The following is a 20,949-nucleotide window of genomic DNA, read 5'->3' on the forward strand; positions in this document are numbered from 1 at the left end:
ACCCTGTAACTCAGGGCATAGGTGTACCCAGGGCCGCCAGGGGCTGCAGCATGTATTATGCCACCTCGGGCTGGCCTCCTAAATTTGACACAACTGGCCGCATGACAGCTGGGGCGAAGTCGTGTAATCACACTTTGCTTTAGATATAGTAGCCCTATATCTAACCATACAATGGACACTCGAGTTCCTATCAGTCACTCCTATGGCAGGCCTTGACAATCCTGAAGGCAGAGTGCATGGGCTCGTGTGAACTAGGCTCTGGCCCGAGCCGAGCCCGGTTGCAGCTTGCGGAACCAAGATCCAATGGCTGTTCCATGGTAACGCGTACCACATCGGTAACTTCGGTGTCGCGTTATCAAGACATGTCGAGTAAGGTGTCATACGAATCGGAATGCTGCCCTCTCACCAACTCTGGCGACGAGGTTAGCATTCCGCCCTTCTAGAGGGACACGACATGTACGTAACTGTGAACCCCGGTTAAAGTTAACTAAAGCCTCAGCTCCACAAAATGGATGCTGCCACCACAGACACGAGTCTGACCTCCTGCTGCTGGGAGTCCTTCCAGCGAGGAGCGCTTGGACAAAGGGTTTCCTGTCGAGGGCGGTGTTCGCACCGTCCCAGACAGGGTTTGTGTATTCTGGGTAGGTAGGGCTTTTGCGAGAAGGTGACTGCGGAGTGGCACCCCGGTGCTCACTACGCATCTGCCGGTCAGAACCAGTTCCAGGGGCGCCAGCCCTGGCCTGGGGAAAGTCCGGCAGGGGAGAGGGGTGTAACTACCCCCCTTCCTGGTCCCACCCTTAGGGCAGGACCTAGTCATGTACCCACCCCTTTCTTTAGAATAAAGGTCGGAGCGGGGACCCTTCCAAATTAGATCATCTTTGAATCAAGAACTACTTTCTACGAAAGGACATTCAAGACTCTTCCCAAGATTTCTCCCTTGTGACTAAGGAGTAGTCACCCCGCATCAGCGGGCACCATCTAAGAACTCTGCGGTTTGCTGTAAGTCCTTCCTCAAGGAATCCGACGGCCCAGCTCGACGAGAACCGGCTTCCCTGGCACCTCTGACCTCTACCCACGTCATCAGCTCAGCTGTGATCTGTGGGTGCGACGAGACCTCGAGGGACCGGCCATCATCAGAACCTGCACGCTCTTAACCAGCACGACCTTCGAAGCAATTCCCTGGTGAGTGCTCTGGGGTCCGAGAAGCCCCGACCCTGAGCCGCTCCAGCACCGAAGTGCAGTCCCCCAGCATCTCCACGATCTGCGTGGGGCCCTTCTGCTCGCTGCTCAGCACGTTGTCTGGTCACTAGCCGCTGGCTTGTGCCCTTCCTTGACGACGACCGACAAACAACTCTGCTGGTCTGGTTGCTCCAGACTGGCCCTTGCTTCCATCTTTGCGAGAAGCACCCCGGACCCTCCTGGTCCACTCAAGACGCCATCTTAGGCCCACCACGTGGCCCTGAGATCTGCCAAGGCTTGTTGCCCCATCCTGGGCCCAGCGACGCCGACAGCATCATCCTTCGTGGGACAGCTCGCACCTCCACCGTGGTCGCCGACAACGCCTCCTGGTCCGTGAGACTGCAGAGCCTAGCGTCGCCCACTCACCTGGTCGAGGTGACGGCCAACCGGTGCCCTCCTGGTACCCTCTGACTACTGGCTAGTAGTACGAACTTGGTCCCCTCTGCTTTCAGGTATCATCAATCTCTGATCCAGGCTTGGATCTCTACGAACTATTCATCACTGGTCGCCGGCCAGCAACTCCTTTTCTTCCGGCTCCTGGCTCGTCAGCGAAGACCCCGACGCCTGTAAGACTTGTGCAGCCGCAGCCCTCGTGGCTAGGTAACTCGGCATTTCGGTGCCTGCATAGCCTCTTTACTCTAGGGTCCCGAGTCCCTCGCTTCCGACTTGCCTTATCGGGTCCGCCCGAGACCTTAAACTTTCCGTGTCCTCGGACACTTGTTTTAATTGTGCACTTGAAGTATTTTCCTAAGAGATTTGGTTTGTGCTTAGTACCCTGTCCTCATAAAGAGTCCAGGGCTGTTGTGAATCTTAATAAATATCCTGTTTATTTTCATAACACTTGTGTGGTGTCCTTTCACTGGGTGTTCAAGGGGTACATGTGTGGTAAACAGCTGGCTTAACGCGCCCTCTCGAGTCTTTAGCCTTAGACTGCTCATATCCACGCTACTAGGATAGCTGGTCTATAGGTTGACTTACAACCAAACACCATAAGGGTCGTTGGAACGATACATAGCGGTCGCTAGAATAGCGAACGTTGCATACCGGGCCAACTTCTCACAGGGACAATATAAAGTACGCGGGATTCACCAGGGGCACAAGAGGCGTAGCCATACTAATTAAGAAGACTCTCCCCTTCATGGTCGCGCAGACTTGGATAGACCCCTTGGGGACTTACGTGGGGGTGCAGGGACTGTGGGGGAGACATGAATACACGATCATCTCAGTGTACGCATAGCCAAAACAGCAGTCAGGGATGCTCTCAGGAATCACTTACATTTTATTGAACACATCGGAGACAGTGCAGGGGATGGGGGGTGACTTTAATGATGTAATGGTCCCGGCACAGGAAAGGACGGGAGACAGATCCAGGGACTCGGTCTCCACTTTACTTTCAAGAACTGTTTCTACTTGGGTACTGGTGGATGTATGGAGATGGCTCCACCCAGATGCCAGCGCCTACTCGTTCTTCTCCGGAGCCCACAGGGTATACTCCAGATTAGAATACGTCTTTATGGCAAGACAGACACTTAGTACAGAAGATACGGCAGACTATCAGGCAAGAGGTATATCAGACCACTCACCCCTTTTGGCTAAAGTAGGAGGGCGACGGCTAGCGGGGCCCAAGAAATGGCGTCTTACGGCTTGGGAGCTTCGATCGGGAAGTCCCCGGGCCCCAATGGGTTCCCCGCTGAATTTTTCAAAAAGACATCGGACTTTCTTGGGCAGCATTTTCTGGCGCTGTTCGAGGGAGCGGCACAAGAGGGGCTACTGGCGCCTGATCTACGCATGGCCACAATCATCCCGATATACAAGGAGGGTAAACCCGCGGAGGACTGTGCGTCGTACCGCCCCATATCCCTCCTAAATGTAAAGGTAAAGCTCCTAGCAACAATACTGGCACTTCGACTAAGGCGGGTGATTCCGGGCAGCCACCAGATTGAACCTTAGAAGGACTCATAATTGGCTGATGGAGGTGAATACGAGGAGGAACCCACATCTGTTCTTGTCCCTGGACGCCGAAAAGGCCTTTGATGCTGTCCACTGGCCCTTTTTTACAGGGACACTATCCCGGTTTGGCTTTGGACCCAAGTTTCAACAGTGGGTGAGGCTGCTATATACGGACCCTAGAGCTAGAGCTAGGGTCAATGGGGTGGTGTCTGAGGATTTCCCCGTGAGGAGGGGGACCTGACAGGGGTGACCCCTGTCCCCACTGCTCTTTGCGCTTACCATAGAAGTTCTAGCGTGCGCGGTCCGACAGAATGAAGAAATTAAGGGTTTTAAAATAAAACAGTCAGATGCCCTTGAGGAAAACATTTCACTATATGCGGACTATGTCCTCCTGTATATCACCCACCCTACTACCACGATTGCAGCAGTGTTCTCAGAGCTGGACAAATATGGAGCTCACGCAGGTTACAGGATTAATTGGCACAAGTCCCTTCTCTATGACCCACGAGGGGGTACGGACTGGTCAGCCCTGCCTGGGAGACTGCAGGCGACAGGCAAGGGTTTTTTATATCTAGGGTTGTATCTGACAGTAGACAGCCACCTTTCATGTCAGGCGGGTACTAAATAACTTTGCCGATGCTGCTAGATGGAGGCATTTCCTCCTCACGATTCTGGGGCATGTGGCCATGTTTAAAATGATAGCGCTGCCAGTTTTTATACGCCTTACAAAACGAGTACTTTCCTCTCCCTCGTAGGGTGTTCCAAGATATAAATGCAGAACTGAGGGCCCTGTTGTGGTTGGGGAAACAGGCTCGGGTGGCACTGGGGACACTACAACGACACCAATACAATGGGGGAATTTCCCTGCCGAATATTGAGGCCTATTACTGGGTGGAACACCTGGTACCCATAAATGATTGGTTGCACGCCCCGGCAGTCCACCCCACTTTTGCCCTGGAGAGGAGTTCTATGGCACAGCGCACATGTCTATATTATCTCTATGGTGGTAGGGGAAAGGACCGATGCATTCAGCCACCAGACTTACTCTAGGGATATGGGTGAGGGCGACTAGAGCCTTAGGGTGGGTGCACAAACCAACGAAACAGACACCCATATGGCAGTGCGCCTGGTTGAAGGAACTCTCCAAGCTGAGGGGCTTCCAGAGGTGGGATGATATAGGTATTTCGGTAGTGAGCGACTTGATGAAACAAGGGGAATTAAAATCATTTCAGGCTTTAAGTGTGGAATACGGACTGCATCACACACAATATTTCAAGTATGCGCAACTGCGTCATGCCTGGCAGGCAGATGAGTCATTGACGGGAGACATCCCAGAATATGCACCACTGGAGGGACAAGTGCTACAGGAATGTATCCCGGGAAAGGTAGTTTCCCTGACCTATAGAACCCTGATAAACAACACACCAGAGGGCCTAGTGAAACTCAGAAGCTATTGGGAGCAGGATGTAGGGGAGATGGATGCAGTGGATTGGGATACTGTTTTGATGCACCCGAGGGAAGTGGCCATCAAGTCACGCCTTAGGCCGATTCAGTTTAAAATCCTACATAGGGCCTACTATGAAAGAGTGCGTATGCACCGTATGGGGAGGGCAAGTGACCCAAATTGCCTGAGATGTGGCCAAGAGGGGGGGGACTTCTACCATATTATTTGGGATTGCCCAAAAATACAAACTTATTGGAAGGAGATTATGAGGGAACTTGGAGAGGTCCTAGAAGTCTCCCTACTACTAGACCCCAAACTGGTCCTAATAGGTATGACAAATGATGTAGAGCTGAATCGTCCATTGTTGATCTTTCTGGTTCTAGCACTGGTGGTGGTCAATAGAGACGTGGCAAGGAGGTGGGGAGTCTCACTGCTGCCGGAACTGGAGGAGTGGAGGAGAGGTATGGACCTATATATGGCGGCAGAAAGGGTTACGTACTAGGCAAGGGGTTGCCCGAAGACCGAAGAAGTTTGGCAGAGTATGGGGCAAATGGAGACGATACCATGGACTCGATGGAGCACTGTGAGTTGGGGGAGATGAGAGGTCCGTCTGCCCTGGATAGAGGAAAGCATTGTAGCGGCCATTGTACCTTAGCGGGTGGGAGTTTGTGGAACACTAGGGCTCAATTAGAGAGTGTAGGGGAGGGTACATTGCTTTTACGGGAAGGGGGGGAGGGTGGAGGGACGAAAGGTGGGGATTGATGACCAACTGTGACATGCTTGTTATGTTTATGCACTGTATTAAAAAAATGAAAACATTTAAAAAAAAAAAGAATTTTAATTGCCACACTGCACAAAAACGGAAGCAATGTGACATAGGGTGATGGAGGGGTTGGCTCGCTCAGCCTCCTTCTGGAATAAGCTCCCGTTGTCCCTCATGAGGCGCATAGCGGTGGCCAAAATGGTATTCCTGCCTAGATGCCTTTACGCCCTTCAGCATTCACTAGATATATTACCGAGGTCAGTGTTCAAAAAACTTCACTCCTTGCTATCAAAATTTGTGCTGGCGGACGGCAGAAACAAAGTGAGCCGAGAGACACTACAGCTATCAATGGAGGAGGGGGGCTGGCACTACCTAACTTGTAGTTGTATTACATGGCGTCTCAGCCACAGCATGCAGCACACTGGCTGAATGATAAGAATAACTGGAAGAAAGCCCTCCTAGCAGACAACACAAAAGAAAGAACTCTACCTCAACTGCTATATGGAGTTACGAGGGGACAAAGAGCAGGTCATTAATTGATCAGACACACAGCAATAGTGTGGGAAAGAGCAGTGAGGGTGGTCCTGAAGTGTGCCCCCTTTGCAAGAGAATTGGTGTTTTGGGACCTCCAGGCTTACCTCCACCTGGCATCAGAGGTGGATGTCATTGGTTGGAAAGACGGGGTTGCATGACATTGGCTATTCCCCAACGACACACTCCTCACCACGGCACAGGTCCTGAAAAAAGAAGGGGGATGCTGTCACCGGAATTGACGTCACAACAGGAAGTGACGCCACGAAAGGTGGCTTGCACCATCAGGCTCATTGCCTCCCCTCGCTCACCTCTTAGATGCGATTGCATCTGAGAAGCCAGCACATGAGCAGCGTGCTGTGAGCTACGATCTCGTCCTCGCGAGGCCAAAGAGTGAAGTCTAGCTGTTTGGCAGGGGGGGGGGGGGGGCGTCCACCCGGTAAAATAAGTGGGGGGACGCCGTCTACCCACATGGTACCCTGACTTGAGCCCTGCTCATCACTTTCGAGATGGCACAGGAAAAATTTGGGGTGCGGAGGGGACAATTCCTACTTTATGCAAGCATCAGTAACACAGTTTGGTATACTTGGCCCACATGCCCGGAAGCTCCCAACTCTTCGTCCCTATTCCGGGCACACTTGGAAGGGGAAGACACTTGATATCCCACTTATACAAAGCCATGATTACGGACATGCCCAGAACAGAGTCACGCTCAAGAGTAGCCTGGGAGGAAGACTTAGGAAGGCCGATAACAGATGCAAGATGGAAGGAGGCCTGTACGCTGGTGAAGAAGGGCTCATGTAATGCAAGGTTTAAATTGGTTCACTTTAATTACCTGCACCACACATATACGCCACTCCGATCTGGCTGCACCGCATAAACCCTGCAAAACCAGACACATGCCCCAGATGCAGTGTTACCCCAGCAACCTTCATACATTTAGCTTGGCACTGTCTGACGGTTTGCACGTTTTGGAGTCAAGTGGTAGAAACACTTCAGAACATAGAAACCATGACACTGAGACTAGAACCCACCACTTGTCTGCTGGGGATACTTAAACAATGCAGGGATGGGAAAATGCAGTGGAGATTCGTACAATGGGCCCTACTATTGGCAAAAAGACAAGTAGCCATAGTGTGGATGGGCATTGCAGGTCCAAATAAGCAAAAATGGGAGAAGGATATGAAAGAATGGGCGGCAGCGCAAGAAACCAGGTTACCAGGGTGCAGAATAGATGAAAATGCCGAAGAGGACCTGTCAACATGGGGGGAGGCCATAGGGAGTTTTGAGACCGTAGTGGGAGGGTAAGATCCGGTGGACTCCGGATACGAAAAGGAAGGTGCACAAAACAACAGAGAGGTCTTAGTTATGGGGAAATAGGTACTAGCGGTACTACCCAGTGCTTTAAATGGAAAAAAATAAGTGCAGGTACTCACCTGAGATGTGGATAAGGGGGTGGGGCTACGGGCAGTGCTAAGGGACAGGGCCAGAGGCACACATTTAATTTGTTTGAGGTGTAATTGGTCTGAAGATATGCACACTGCAGACAACACGCATACAAGAAGAACATACACAGGGACATAGAAGCACTTGCATGCAGACAGGGTATTTAGTTCATGTGTGAAGGACGCTATCTTGCTGCCGCTCACACATTCATGACCAGCACAAGGTGCACTCCGACGCTGTTGAATGACCCATGTGCATACAAACAGCACAGTACATGCATGCAAGTAAGATAACTTATATGTTTATTACTGAAGCAAACTGTGTTTGTGTTAAAATGTAACCTTTTAAATTAGTATCACAACCTGGATTCTGTGTCTACAAGAAGCCACTAAAACAGAAGTCACAATTTGCACGGCACTATTTCCGTCCTAAAGAAGCCTTGACGCGGTTTCTAAACTGGAGCCGCCCGGTACTTTATGTTCCCAGAAAGATTAGCAACATACTGCTGGTCACTTTGAGCACAACAAGAAATGAAATTCCGGAGTGGTGAAACAGGCATGCACGACACAAAAATCTGCCACAATGTATTGCCTTTAAAGATAACCGAAACCATTATCAAACTCGCCTCCTATGGGACTAGCTGGAGAAAAGTCTGCCGATTAACTGCGGCCTTTGTACATTCTTCAATCATTCATTCAACATGTTTTCTAAACCGCACCAGCATTTCAAAGATGGGTGTCTTCGTAAGGCACGACAGAAAAAAACGATGTGTGTCGTAATTTGTGTGGTGAACCGTGCAATAGGTGCACAGGAGTGGCGGCTTTCATGAAAACGTGGGCCTGGCTCCATGAAACAGGGCAGATAGAATACTAACCTCTATCACGATCATACACACACTAGGAAACATGGGTACTGATTCCTCTGCTTGACACAAGCGCAGTCCACATGGGCTACCTTTTGCCTTTTAATGAAGGAGTTAGGGGGCCCAGCAAGGTAATGAACAGTAAACTCTAAACAGAACCACATCTCAGGTGAGTACCGCACTTATTTTTTTCCATTTAAAGCACTGGTGTAATTGGTCTGCAGATATGCACACTGCAGACAACACGCATACAAGAATAACATACACAGGGACATAGAAGCACTTGCACGCAGACAGGGTATTTAGTTCATGTGTTTTCGGATCGCAAATTCTGATGTCCACATTACAACAGCTTGATTCCCCGACCCTTCCCCCTCCCGCCCTCCCCCACCCCCATAGCTGTGCTACAGCGTCGTCATCTCCACCTTTCTCCTCGATCCGGCTCTAATCAAGTGCTGCCTTTCTCTGCTATGCCAGCAGAAAGCCTACTCTTCGTTTTGAGTCAGGAGATGTGCCTCCTAGCAGGCATTCTCGCACAGCTACAGTGCAATTGTCTTCCCGCCCTGCCTGCTCTGATTTTGAATACATATGGGCGTTGCTCAATTACAAGATTGTAAAAGATTAGCACTCGAGTGCTTCACGAAAACGGCCCGACTCCTCAGCTGTGTCACACTTCTTTCTTTTCAAGCCAAATTGCACGGAGTTGGCTTGCTGCCCCATGAGTACCGGTACTCTCTTTGAGCCAAGAAAAAGTTCTGGTTCTCAAAGGCAGAACATTTAGAAGTGCCGGTACTCAGTACAGGTGAGTACCGGCCCATTTAAAGCACTGGTACTACCCTTACGGAATACAGACCCTGAATAACAAGGGTTCTCGAGGGGGGAGTAGCTTCTCTGACAACGGCGTGGGAGGGGGAGGGATGGCCGCAAAGTGTGTTCTTTTTCCATAAACATTGCAATGTATAACATTATAGATGTAGTCTTAACAATTCTGAAATGGAAAAATAAACATATTCTTTAAAAAAAATATCTTGTCCATAGTCAACACCTGTGTGTATTCTTGGTAAGAATTTAGTCATGTGATTGATAATATAAACTCTAAGGCCATGATTCCAAGTTCATCAGAATAACGGGGCAGGTTATCACACTCATAAATTACAACAGCAAGGTACGTTATTAATCGATTGTAATAAATACTGCCTAATCCGAGTTTTTGGGGATAACATTTGTATTTTGGTGGTTCATGCATCAAAATCTGCAAAGTACTGTAATACCGTACACTTAAATCCTGTTACATTTCGGCAGGCTAGCCCTTAACGAAGACTGAGGTATTTTTTTTTTAAGTTTAAAAGAACTTTATTGAAATTCAAAAAAGTACAATAAAGAAATAAGATACACCATTACTTTCAAATACAATGCAAATAGAAAATGTGAATAATATAAGGGAGGGAAAAAGAGAAAGAGAGAAAGAGAAAAGAGAAAAGAAGAAAAGAAAAAGGAGGTGGAAAGAAAGAGGAAGGAAAATCAGTCATTAAAGGACAGTATCAATAAAGAGAAATTTAACATATCGAAAAAACCTACAAGTCTTCCAAAAAACATTATATAAAAGTAAAGGAAAGAGGAATATGTAAGAAAAGAAACAAAAGTAAGTAGGAATCACATCAGGGGGGTTTAGGTACTTACTCAGTACGAGGAGAATGTAACATGGAGGAATGAGCTGATGAGTCCAAGAAAGTAGTAATAGGTAACCACAATATGTCACATTTGATAGCAAGTGTAACAGGATAAACATATGCTCTATCTAATCTATGATTGAAACAAACACCATACCACCATGCCTGAAAGGAGATAGACGATATATCCTTCCAAGCTTTAGTGATCTGTTAAAATGCCACCGCCAGGAGTAGGTCGATAATGGAAGTATTAAAGTCCGAAGAGGACCATGTATCAGAAAGGCTACCAAGAAAAATATGTGTAAGGGAGAGGGGCAAGTTAGTAGAAAAAATAGTATTGAGTTGTCGCCATACTTTGGACCAAAAAGTGTAAAATAAAGGGCAGGAGAAAAGCATATGTTTAAGATCCGCTCTCGTATCTGAGCAGGACCAACATGTTGAAGGTAGAGAGGAGTTAATTGAATGTAATTTAGCGGGGGTGATCAGGAGCCGGTTATAAATAAAAAATAAGGTTTGGGTAGTGTTAGATTTCCTTATCTTATTCCATATATCCTGCCATTGAGGAACAGAAAAAGACTCCTCTAACTCCTATTCCCATTGTTGTTCAACAGCCGATTTATCTCTATCAATAGAGGATTTGTGTACTTTTCTATAAATGTGTGAGGCAAAAGAAGAAGATAACAAAAAGGGAAAAGTGAGAGAGGAAGGAGAACTAGGAGAGAGTGTGCCTGTAAAGGAATCATAACTACTCTGAACAACAGCAATCAACTAAGTAAAATTAGAAAGGAAAGAAGAAGGAAGAGAAAAACGAGATTGAAGAGTAGAAAAAGAAATACATGTCCCACCAACAAAAAGTTGATGAACCCAGAGAAGACCATGGGCATGCCAATCTTTCCAGAAAAGAGATCTATTTTTAATTTTAATGAGAGGGTTATACCAAATATGTGATTGTAAAAAACGTTCACGATCATCTAGACCACTCAGAAACAAGGGGAGAAAAAGTTTTCTGGATTTTTTAAGGATAGGGAGAGACATTTTATGTGGAGCCCGAGACAATAAGACAAACTCTTTAAAAGTAAAAGGGTGAAATAAGGAAGATTCAATGTCAACCCATAATGGGGAAGAAATGACATCTGACGACATATCAGATAAAAAAAGATGAGTTAGATAGAAAGAAGGAAGTGTGGTAAGAGGAGAAATCAGGAAAATGAACTCCCCCTAAGTGTTTGGGACGTTTAAGTTTAGAAAACGACATTCTGGCACGCTTATTTTGCCATAAAAAGCGAGACAATATAGAATAGATGTTTTTGTAGCAGGATTCGGGGATATTTACAGGAAGATTAGAAAGGAAAAATAAAATAATAAGTACTAACATCCTTTTAATAGAATCTAATCTACCCCACCAGAAGAGAAATAAAGGATGCCATCTTGTCGTAGAGTCCGTTAGAGTAGTTTGTAAATATTTAATATTAAGAGTTACAGTATCTTTTATGGAGGAAGTAAACCAGAGACCCAAATATTTGATCTTGGAAGGGTTCCAATTAAAAGAAGAGAGTGAGAAGTCGGCATGAAAACAAAACTTATTTAAAGGAAGAATTTCACACTTATCGACATTTAATGTATAACCTGATACAGCCCCAAACTCCAAGACTTCAGAGAGAAAAGCAGGAAGAGAGGTTAGAGGATTAGAAAGAAAAAGAAGAATGTCATCCGCATAAGCAGAGAGTTTAACTTGTTTATCACCATAGGAGAATCCAGAGATGTCGTTATTACGTCGAATTTATGTTAAGAACAGTTCTAATGCAAGAATAAATAGAAGGGGCGAAAGAGGGCAGCCTTGACGAACTCCACGAAACAAAGGGATAGAAGAAGATATAAGACCATTAGCAAAAATAAAAGATCTAGGAAAAGAATACAGCAAAGAAACATAAGAAAGGAATTGAGAACCAAAACCAAACCATTTAAGAGAGGATAAAAGAAAAGGCCAATTAACCCTGTCAAAAGCCTTTTCTGCATCTAATGCAATAGCAGCCAGGGAGTGATTAACAGATTGGGCTTTATTAAGAACATTGAAGAAGAGTCGGATATTATCTGAAAGATGACGTCCTTTATTGAAATCACATTGTTCCTTCCCAATCAATTGGGGTAAAATTTTGTCTAAACGCAACGCTAAAATTTTTGCAAAGATCTTATAATCGAGATTAATCAAAGAAATAGGCCTGTAATTTTTACATAGGTGTGATCTTTGTTATCCTTGGGGAGAAGGCAAATCAACGCTTCCTGGAACGAGCCTTCAGATTTTTGAGAAGTTATGAAAAAAGTAAATAATTGATGAAGTTTAGGGACAAGAAAACTGGAAAAATGAGAGTAAAATTCGATGGAGAAGCCGTCGGGACCAGGAGCTTTATCTTTTTTAAGGACGCGGATGGCTTCCAAAATGTCCGAAACGTCAAGGTCTTTATCTAAAGAGGAAAAATCAACATCAGACACTGAAGGAGAAGGAATAGAAGATAAGTAACGGTCAATGTCAGAAGACAAGGAGGGAGATTCGGGAGTATAGAGAGTTTAATAAAATTTGGTAAATTCAACTAAAATATCTTCATCGTTATGTAGGACAACATTAGAGGAGGAAACAATCGAGTCAATTTTCATTCGTTCCTTTCGAACTTTAAGATAATTCGCGAGCATATTGCCAGGTTTATTCTGTGAAGAATAATATTTAGCACTGGACTTAAGCAGAACCAGATTAGCGGATTCAGTAGAAGATTCATTAAAGGAAAGTTTGGCATTGATGAGATTGGTAAAATTAGATTGAGATTTAGTCGAATGGTATAACGTTTCTAAGTGTTTAATCTGAGAAGTGAGATTGGACAAGACTTGTGAGGCCAAACGCCTCTTTTTGGCAACATAAGAAATAATGAAATCTCTAGAAGCAGCTTTAAAAGTATCCCAAATCAATTAAGGTGAGGACTGAGGAGATTCATTGGTCGCAAAAAAGAGAGAGGCAAAATCAAGAAAAGCTGGGGAAAAGGACTTATCCAAAAGGAGAGAATTATTAAATCTCCATCTCCTAGAGCCTTTATTCAGGGGAAATAAATCCAGTTGAAGGGAAATCGGGGCATGATCTGAAATTAAAACGGAACCTATATCGGAATGTGTAATATGTTGGGTAACGGCTTTGGAAATAAAGATATAATCTATACGGGATTCGGAAGAGTGGACAGAGGAAAAATAGGTATTTTCTTGCAAGGAAGGGTTACATAGACGCCATGAGTCAACTAGGGACCGTTGGGAAATAACAGAAGTGAATTGAGCATACATTGGAGAGGATGAAAAACGGGAATTCGACTTACGGTCAAGAAAAAGATCCATAACCATGTTACAATCCCCGCCCAAAATAATCATCTGTGTACTGCATTGTGGAAGAAAGAATTTAAGGGCAAAACAATTTGTCCTGCATAGTAGGAGCATACACATTAAAAATAGTTAAAGGAATTTTGTTAACTAACAATGAAACCACGACTCACCTACCCGCCGAGTCATTATCTTGTTTAACAAGTTGAACATTCAAACGTTTATGACAGAGGATAGCAACACCATTACGCTTTCCTGATCAGGGTGATGCAAAAACATGTCCCACCCAATTTCGACGTAATTTAGAAACCTCAACATCTTTGATATGGATTTCTTGTAATAACACTATATATCCTTTCAAATGAGCTAAGGGAGAAAGCACACGTTGTCTCTTAATGGGAGAACCTAAACCTTTAACATTACAAGAAATTACATTAATTGACATTTAAAACTCTAAAAAATATATATCATTATAAATACTAATCAACATAAACTCAACAATAAGCAATAGTAGGAACAAATATAAACAATATTTCCAATTAGAGAAAAAGGAAGAAGAAGACATAAGGAAAAGAAAGGATCGAATTATGATGAAAGAAAACGCAGAAGTGTTGAGAATCAAAATGAGAGAAAGAGAAGAAAAAACAGAAGGAAATAAAATAGATGATTCAAGAAGAAGAAAGGAAGAGAAGAAAGAAAAAGGTACAGAGAGAGGATGAAAACAAGGAATCAAAAACAAATGACATACCATAGAATACCAAGAAGAACTGGGGATGGAGGAACCACAGAAGGAAGGAAGCACAAAGAACCGAGGGCTCCAAGAAGACGTGGCAAGGGTAAAGGAGTTGAAAAACAAACGAAAACAGTTGTAGGGATCACAGGAGCAGCATCTAAAAAAGGTATAAAAGGAAAGAAGGGGTCAAACAAAACATGAAGATAAAACATATTAGATATACGAAAAAACAAGAAACAATAGGAAGAAGTCAAACAACCCAACGAGCCATTAAAATGGAACACAATGGAACAAACAATAATTATACATGAGGAATGTCCATTGAATCAGCATTGCAGGAATCCAAAAATTGCTGCAAACGGGTAGGATCTTCATAAGATGTCGTCTTGTTATTGTAGGTGACCCTAAAAATACATGGATGGAACAAACCATAGCGGGCATTCAAAGCCCGTGAGGCAGTTCTCATGTCCAAAACCTTTTTACGACGATCAGCAGTAGCCTTAGCATAGTCTTGAGCAAAATAGAGAATAGATCCATTGTAAGAAATCTTCCCTTTTTGTTTAGCTGCATGAAGGACTGGAAGAAGATCCGTGTACTCCAAAAAATACTGAATAACACCTCTGGGCTTCACAGAAGAATTGGAAGTTGAAGGTCGAGAAGCTGAACCTAGACGATGAGCGCGTTGGATGTTTAGAGGAGGTGATGCTTGGAGGTCAGGAAGAGTGGGAAGAAAAGATTGAAAAAATGAAATTGGATTTGTCCCCTCAAGATTTTCGGCCAGACCATAAATATGTAGGTTGTTGCGTCTATTACAATTTTCCAAATTTTCCACCTGCTGCTTGAGAAGAGTGATCTCCTTCTGCATTTTGGGAATCTGGGCAATGGTTGGTTGAGCAACTGTAAAAGAACTCTCAAGAAGATCCACTCTCTGCTGTGTGTGAGACCAATTATCTTCAAGACTGTGGAGGCGAGAGTTAGTCTCTGACATATAGATTTTAAGCGCCCGGATCTCCTCCAATATAAGCTCCATAGAGATGGATTCTGACACGTTGGTGGGAGATGCAGGACTGGCTTTGATCTTCTTTCCAGAGTTGGTGTTAGCGGATAAAGAGGAAGATTTAGATAATTGCTTCGTAGATGTGCGTGAAATAGGAGTAGAGGAACCCCTGATGGTAGCGATATCGGATTGTGAATCATCCAATGTATCTTGTAAAACACTAAAAGGGTTAACATCCTCTAATGGCGAGGCAAAAGTATTGCGTTGGTGAAGGGAAGTTGTACGGTTAGTATGTGACGCTGCCATTAAAAAAGCAAGCCAACTGGCACAGAAAAGTCACAGAAAGAAGAAAGTCCACTAGACACTACAGTATTCCAATGTGTGAGGAGAACTAATAATCGAGGATTCCTTGATAAGCCAATAAAAATGTTTCAAAAAGAGGCAGTCATCTCAGTAATTAAAAAGGAAAACAAAAAATGAGAAAGAAGCACATATGAGTACAGAGGAGAAACACTGGAGACGCAGCAGAGAGTAAAAATCCCCAGGAGGCAAAAAGAAGAAGGCAGCTAAAATGGCGGGCACATCCTGAAGAGAAAATGAAGAATGCTAGCAATCAGCATGAAGCACAGCGCTCAAAACGGGTAGAAATGCAGAAAAAAATGCAGACTAATGGCCAGTAAGCACCAGTAAAGAAACTCACAACACAGGAGGAGATGCAGAGAGAGAGGCAGCTCTTCGTCATAACGCCGGTAAACGCGGCAGAAATAGGCACAAAATGGCAGTCGCGCTTCAAACACGAACCGCCAGGAACCTGCAGGAAGAAAACATTGGTGTTCACCGCGACTTAAAGGCTGAAAAGCACAAGCGCGGGTGCCCGAATGCTTCCGCCGTAGAGAGATGCTGCTCTGAAGATCCAGAAGGAAGCATGGTGCCCGGAAAGACTCTCTTCGCCTCACCCCGCACCGGAGCTCCCCGGACCTGCTGCCATCTTCCTCGGCGCCGTAGCCACCAAGACTGAGGTATTTAATGCGGTTACTGGATGCTTTAAATAACACCCAACTCAGAATTCCAACCTCTGTGCAAGCAAGAGTTTGTACAGGGGTCGCAAATCACTGACTCAGAATCAGGGCCTATTTGTAATAGCACATATATGTGTGTTCTGCTTTTCTTTAAAAGCATGCATCAGGAAGTGGGGTTGGAGGTATTACTTGCCACTTGGAACTAGGTAAGCTCAGGGGAGCAATATACTCCAAACCCACTTGTGGAGAGTTAGAAAAGGAAAGACTAGCTGTCTCTGAAAAGTGTCTGAACAGGGAAGGAAACACCATCCACCCATGCACAGAGAATGCACTATGCTTCATCGCACTAACAATGAATTACATTTCCTAGCAGGCCATGAACTCTCTCACATAATCAGTATTAGACTTCTCTTGCTGCCTACTGCGTATTTGCTCGACAGTAGTGATACAGTGTTGCTATTGCTAGGACATTAGTGTGTGGATTTAGGATTTTATTTGTGAAAGGCCGGTTGCTTCTTTTGAATATGTTTTGAAGTGCATTGGGAATACAAAGATGTATTAATAAAAGTCATGCTCCTGCTGGAACAAACTTTGAGATATTTGAACATTTAACATGAACTCTTCTAAGACGTAGAGTTTGATGCCAGAGAGGTGTGGCGCAGCAGCCAGAGCGGCTGACTAAGGAAGCACGAGGGTCAGGGTTCCATCAACGTCAGCAGCTCAGCTCAGCATCATGTGACTCTGTGAAATAGTTCACTTAATCTCCCTGACGCTCCCCAGCGCCTTGAAATCTTAGGGGGTGATATGTTTGCGCTTTACAAGTATGGATTATTATTATTATTACCTAAGGGTTATCCTGTGATGGAACGTGATGAAATTTTAAGCGAGAACTATGTTGCTCATTCTATGGATGAATGTTAAAGCATATGCCAGTATTATTAACATGAATCACTAGGGTAAGGAATAACAGAATATTAATGTTTGATAAATAACTTCCAGCTATGCAAGAGTCAAGTAGACACTATAACCCGTCTACCACAAAAAGTGCACAGTGATAAAGCTTAAGGTAGCATTCTAGTCAGTGAACATATATTTAAAATATTCATTTTTGTATGTTAAATATCCGGAATTACACATTTAACATCAAAGTTGCAAGAAGATATTGCAAGGTTATATCTGTCCACAGTTACAGTTAAGAACAAACCCTTCATGGAAAATTACTAAGGATATTGCTTTCCCCTTAGTGACCCATACAATCTGCAGACATCATTGACCAACAGAAGCGATGAATCAGAGTGGTGGAGTCAATTGTCGCTGTTTTCTCTGCTATCCCATTCCCCTATCCTGTTTTTACCACAGGCCCTCATAGGTGAGAGGCAGAAGAGTGCATCACTACTGTTAGATTCTGAACACAAGCTTAGTGAACCTGACATCTTGACTCCCTTGCTGGTGTATGGGAGCTCACCTTGTCAGTAATATTTGTGAGTTACAAATCATTATTTTCCGCAGTAAATACTTTGCAAACTCAACCGAAACATGAAATTAACTTTTCGGTGACAAACATCAATTTTATTACAGTAGCCACATGCTTCATGTTTGTAATCTTTCATTGTCTTTACAGTCTCTGCATGACATGCAGTATGTATTAAACAACTACCATTCCAAAATATACTTGCACCCATATGTAAAGCATCATGACTATTCCACCAGCCAGATATCCAAAGACCTTGCTGACAAAAAATGCTCAATTTGGAGCTAGGAAAGAAAATTAAAGAAAAACAGAACCAACAATGACCAAACTTTGCTGAAGTCCCCAGAGCAAAGAACTACACCAACACCATCAATAAAACTGCCAACAGAAGCAGAACACTTTTCAAGAATAATTTTTCTTCTTCCACTAGCTGGAAATGTTTAAAGTTTTCTCTTTGTGTGTATTACTTAATCCACTCCATTAATCATCTCAGTCAGCATAGGTGTATAGGAACATTACTAACTTAGTGCTCCCGTGTAGTCAAAGGTCGCAGCCCGCCCCTCACCGTAGCAGCTCAGGGATGGACCCTATGATGAAGCATGCCAATAAGGGGTAACTCAAACGAGGTTTGAGTTTTTTTCACTAATATTGTTTATTTTTTTGTCTTTGGAGGGACTCCTTTTGGTTACTTTTACATAGTCTTAAGGACGAGTCCTCTCTTTTCACCTCTACCTCTCCCGCCTTTGTTTAGGATACTAAACTCCAAGGCCACATCAATACACACCATTTTCTTCAGACTAGCAATCTGGCTTCATATCTTGTTGCAGCCTGGAGAAAGCTACACTACTAATTGTAGAAGATGCCCTTCTGACCACAGATAAAAAATACCCTGCCCCTGATATTGCTAGACCTCTCAGCTGTCGTCGACACCATCAACAAATCCACCCCCATTCATGGCCTAAAGTTTCAAAATAGAATTAAATGTTAATGTTCTTCACTGGTTCTTCTCCTACCTATTTAACAGACACAAGCGCCTTCAAAAAGACACCTGCAGGTCCTATAAACTCCATATGGCCCAAGCGGTAAAGTAGGAATCCATCTTGTTCTCTGTCATCGTAAACCTCTGCATACCTTGCCTGTGGGCTCTATTCACCCATAACAACAACTGAATTCCCAAGTATGTCAATTATAAACAAATCTAATTGAAAGACGCCTCCACTCTAGACACAACACACTTCAAACACTGCCTGCATCTCATCCAGACCTGAATGTCCCGCACTTACTAAGTTCAATTGAAGCAAGACTAAATTCTTGTTATTTGCCAGGAAACAACTAATCCAAGACTGGATGAATGACATGGACCTGGACGGATTAAACCTCCAACTATGACTTAAGGCCAAGTCACTAGGATTCACCCTGGACACTCACCCCATCCTTTGTAACGCTAAAGAAAATGGAACCATTCCTCCCAGAAAGCAACTTCAGAATTGCTCTTCAAGATCTCATACTCACACATCTGGATAGTGGCTCCATGACCTCCTAGACTCCACAGTTGCTCTCCCTTCAGAGTACACTGCACACCACAGCACCACTCCTCTAGGGGCTGATGAAATATGACTACATTACCTCCATACTGATGAAACGCCACTGGATCATCTTGCAAGCTTGTACTGCCTTTAAAACAAGCTGCATCATTTGAAAAGATAGCATGACTAGCCCCTTGCACATTTAGCTGATAAGCATACAATTTCTGGTGGTTCTCAGCACACCTGCAGCCCATACACCATGAGAGTGCAGTCAAAGAAGTGCAAAAAGAAAAACCAAGGCAACGGGCCTTCACCATCTTTTCAACTAAGATCAGGAACAACATCTCTGTGTCCATCAGGACTGGCCCAACACTTATCCAATTCGGGGGAAGAGCTGAAAATGCACCCCTTTAAAGACCACTAAACTGCAATTTAGTAACAATCTACTGTTCCCTAAACCTGGCTACCTCGCAAATCACATGTTGCCTTTATCATTGCCTTGGCCAATATACAGTGCATTCCTGCCTTTTGGCTATGTTCGTGCTATGCAAACAATACAAACTTACATGCATACATGTGATCCAGCAGAAGGCCAGGGATGAACCCTTCACAAACAAAATATTTCAATGGAGCCCATAAAACATTTACCGAACATGCTCATTCACACTCCCTGGTAAATCAGTGGGGGTCAAGTTTTATAGTTCACTTAACCCCTTTAGCGCTAAGGTACAATTGCACTTTTGCTGTAATTTCCATTGAAATCAATGGAAAGTCCATGACGAGTTACCCTTGTCATTAGCGGCGAAGAGGTTAAATTCTGATTAGTTAGCTTTCTGTAGTCTCAAACAAAATGTGAACAATATTTAATACCCAACTAATCTTCACAGATCAACACTCTTTTCTCTGGTCGATGGACCATTAGTTGAGTTAATTGATGGTGATATTAATTTATTTTATTTATTTATTTAAAGAGTTTTATGTAGCGCTGGCTAGACCCGAAGGTATTAGAGCGCTTTACATGAGAATCAACAATGTAACAGAAAAAGTTAAAGATTTAAATAATACATCAAAAAATAGGCAATAAAATTAGGAGAGGAGAGAAAGGAAAGAGAAAAGTAGTGGAGGGGCGGTGAGAAAGGGAGGATAAGGGAAGAGACAACAAGGAGAGATGAAAGAAAGTCTGTCTAAGGACCGACTGGGTAGGTGACGACCAAGGAGGGAATCCACGGCCCATCTCCCCTATAGCTAAATCAGGTATCTCCATTGGGCATCAGACAAAATAGTTCAGTCTCAGTTCATTGAGAGAGCAGAGAGGAAGAGACATAAGTAGAGGGAGGGTGAGGGAGGAGACGACAGGAGTGACGAAAGGAAGTTCAACAATGTGGTTCAACAGTGTAACAGAAAAAGATCAACAATTACACATTACATCAAATAATCAGCAAAACATTAGGATAGGAGAGAAAGGAGTGAGAGAAGTAGTGGGGGGTAGGGGAGGTGAGAAAGTGAGGATAAGGAAGGAGACAACCGTAGAGACGAAAGGAAGTCTGTCTAAAGACTGACTGGGTAGGTGACGGCCAAGGAGGGAATCCACGGCCCATCTCCCCTATAGCTAAACCAGGTGGCTCCATCGGGCATCAGCCGAAATAGTTCGGTCTCAAGCGGCGAAGGAAGAGGTTCACAAAAAATCAGGGTGGGGACAAAGGGCAAGGGCAGATGAGGGCAGAGGACAGAAGCTGGAAAGAGTGGGAGCGGATTGGGGTGAGGGTTGGGGGAGGGGAGAGGGGGAAGATAAGGTCAGGAGAGACGCGGGAGCACTTGCCTGAAGTCTGGCTGGGTAGGTGATAGTCAAAGGAGGGAGTCCAAAGTCAATCTCTCCTATAGCTTACGAGGTAGCTCCACCGGGCATCATACAAAAGTAGCTAGGTCTCAGCTGTCTAGGGAAGT

The sequence above is a fragment of the Lissotriton vulgaris genome, chromosome 7, assembly GCF_964263255.1.
Source record: "Lissotriton vulgaris chromosome 7, aLisVul1.2, whole genome shotgun sequence".
NCBI lineage: Eukaryota > Metazoa > Chordata > Amphibia > Caudata > Salamandridae > Lissotriton > Lissotriton vulgaris.